The sequence below is a fragment of the Mastomys coucha genome, unplaced genomic scaffold (assembly GCF_008632895.1).
Source record: "Mastomys coucha isolate ucsf_1 unplaced genomic scaffold, UCSF_Mcou_1 pScaffold6, whole genome shotgun sequence".
NCBI lineage: Eukaryota > Metazoa > Chordata > Mammalia > Rodentia > Muridae > Mastomys > Mastomys coucha.
Window position 1 is genome coordinate 100,704,976 of NW_022196912.1, and position 3,121 is coordinate 100,708,096.

At 50.3% G+C, this 3,121-nt stretch overlaps 1 non-coding gene across 1 annotated transcript; it reads left to right on the forward strand.

The window, feature by feature from the left end:
• Positions 1-268: 268 nt before the first annotated feature.
• Positions 269-425, forward strand: LOC116081382. Its single transcript, XR_004114868.1, has one exon. It is a non-coding gene; the product is annotated as a U1 spliceosomal RNA (small nuclear RNA).
• The last annotated feature ends 2,696 nt before the right edge of the window (positions 426-3,121 follow it).

The window sequence follows — 3,121 nt, forward strand, 5'->3', positions numbered from 1 at the left end:
TTTACTGCTGAGGTCCACCGGCACACCTTTCCGAACACAAAAAGCGGTGTTTCTCCTGAAGTAGGAGGAGCTTTCTGCTCTGGCCTCCCACAGCCAGTTCTGGGCCCCAACTCCCAGACTCTTTTGTGTCTTGCTAATTGCTCCATCTCCCTGTCCTTCATCTGCGAGGGTGGGTGTGGAGCATTGTCATCAACCTGCCAGACTTAACACTCCCCCCTCCCTGGAACCCCCTCCGGTCTACCAACCAGCTGTTGAGCTTTGGCATTAGAAACTATCCCAGATACCATAAGCATAAAGGTAGCCTCAGGGCGAGGCTTATCCATTGCACTCCAGATGTGCTGATCCCTGCGATTTCCCCAAATGCTGCAGGGAGCTCTGACTGCCTAATTTGTGGTAGTGGGGGACTGCGTTCGTGCTCTCTCTCCACTGAAAGAAGAAAAAGAAAGAAAAGAAACTATCCCAGGTATTGTTTTACTTAATGTTTTCTACAATCCATATAGTTTTTTCTCCCTACCACCTCCATGAACAAAATCTAGATACTGCCCTAGAGGCTGGTCTAATCTAGAGCTTAAAGTTTGTCTTTTAGGCAGATCTAGATCCTATTGACAATATTAGCCACCTCAGAAGGGATAGCTTATCTTCATTTTGCAACCAAGAAAAGCAAGGTTTAGACAGGTTGAGTCTCCAAAGGCCACATGGCTGGACAGTATTGAGGTAGAGTTTGATCCTGTTGCATCTCCCAGCATCCCCATCCTGAAGTCAGGCTGGTTCTTAGTAATATATTTTAAATTAAAAGTCTATTTTATTCCCTACTCCTACTTGGTTGAAATTAGAGAGATTCCAGTTGCTGCCACAGATAGGGCCCACATCTGTGGCTTTATATATCTTTCTTTTCATTTATGCAGTGGAACCTAGAGGCACTCTCGGTTGGTAGATGGTGACCTATGGTGATTTGGGAATCCAGGCCCTTTCCATCATTGGTTCTGAAACAGGCCAGGACTCCCCCTCGTGCTTCTGAACTGTTCATGTGGCAATGACTTAGAACTTATTGTGTGGTCACACTTTACTACCAAGGAGACTGGCAGCTGCAGGCTTACCCTGCGCAGCAGGCAGAGACCCCAGGGTCTGAGGCCTGGTTGCTTTCAGGTCTCCTGTAGTGGATGACTTGGTTCATAAACTGACTGTCTAGGTGTATACCAGGATAGCCCCCACCTTCTTCCTCTCTCTTATGGTGGACTTCTAACATTTGTGCATCCATCTCTCCCAGGACACCAGGCTCCTGGACACTGGCTGCGGGTCCCTGCTGACTTCTCAGCCTATACAGTTCCTGCTACAAGCAGGGCTCTGGCAACTGTGACATGGATAACGGTGGGCAAGCCTATGGGGGCAGCAGAGGAAGCGGTTGATAGTGGTCTCCTAGGCTCCTCCACCCACGCCGCAGTGAGTTTCAGAATCGTGGGACAGCGGCTCTAGGAAGAGGGCTGGAAAGCCCTTTGAGGTTGATATGGAACTGCTGCTCGTTAAGAGTGGAACTGAGACCCCGTGTGTGGTCACAGGTCGTCAGTGCCACCACACCTGGCCCCCCATGAGGGCCCCACATAGTTGAATCCCCTCTAGTCAGTTCTGAGCCTGTGTCCATCAGTGCCTAGGTTTGAACTCACAGACCGGTCACCATCAAGATGCTAAAACAATGGACTGTATTTATTTGTTTAGAGTTTGTGTATGTATTGTTCAACTTCTCCACATCTTTGCAATAGCTTACATAGGGACTTTGTAAGAGGAAAAAAAAATCCAGGCAAGTCATATGGTGTCACTGACGCTAAGATGGGCTCCGGGGATAACAAAGTAACCAGGGTTTATTTTGATCCAAGTCTTTACTGGGGACAGTTTTTAGTGTTTCTAAAACATTCTGTTTGTTCTTTCTCTGCCGTTGTCATCTTTTTTGTTTGTTTGTTTGTTTTTGGTTTTGGTTTTGGTTTTGGTTTTTTGAGACAGGGTTTCTCTGTGTAGCCCTGGCTGTCCTGGAACTCACTCTGTAGAGCAGGCTGACCTTGAACTTAGAAATCTGCCTGCCTCTGCCTCCCAAGTGTTGGGTTTAAAGGCGTGCACCACCACCGCCCGGCTTGCCGTTGTCATCTTTGAGTCTGACCTCTGCAGAGATTAGGGGTGAGGCTGGGATGGAGACTGGCTTACAGAGACTCCCTTGGGGGTTCTGAGCACCCCCTAGGCCACTGCACCTCACCAGGCTGCTCCCTTTCCCTGCTCTGGATATGTGGTGGTAACACAATGACCATCCTTGCCAGTCTTAGCCTCATCCTCTTGCCTGGTGACCTTGGTAAAGCACCTCGGGTTCTGTTAGCACTACAAAAGCTAGTGCTCTAGTTGCCTGCTTGGGACTGGTGCTGTGTGGTGGAGGGTGGGGAGAGAGGCCTAGCTCCTGCAGGGCCCCTGTGGAGAGTAAGCCTTATGAAAGGTGAGTTGGGGGCAGGGCGGACCACAGTCGCCCCCCCCTTCCACCTCTCCCCCTCATGATAGCATATAGACTATGTGGGCTCTTGAAGTCATCTTTGGCATGGAACAGGATCCTGGAGACAGGAAGGGCTGGCTGGTGGGGGCCTGGGCTGCAGAAAACATAGGTCTGTGCCCCTTGAGGGGGCAGGAACCTGAAGGTGGAGAAATCTGTAGGCTCAGAAGGAACAGGCCCCAGTAAGATCTGTATTCTAGAAGAGTCCTTGTCCCATTGAGGTTAATTCTGTGCTGATTCATAAAAGAGAGAAGAAAACAAACTAAAATCTAGGGCTCTAAAGGAGCAGGCTTGCAGTGGGCTTGCCAAAGAACAAAGGCCAACCTGACCCAGAAGAGGGTTTTCCCCCAAACTCTCCCTCCTCACCCTCTGCAGCTGGCAAAGAAGCTGAGAAAGTGAGGAGCGAGGTGGGCCTGGAGGGGGAGGGGTGCGAGGGAGGGGCGGCGCCAGTGAGACACCCTGGTCTTGGCCATTTATCCCAAGTCCATGTTCCTCCAACAGTCACAAGCTTCCCGGTCTGTCACCACGGAGGCTGCAGAGCCTGTCTCCAGCTGGAAGACAGGAAATGGACATCAACAGGAAGTGGAAATCAGTGTC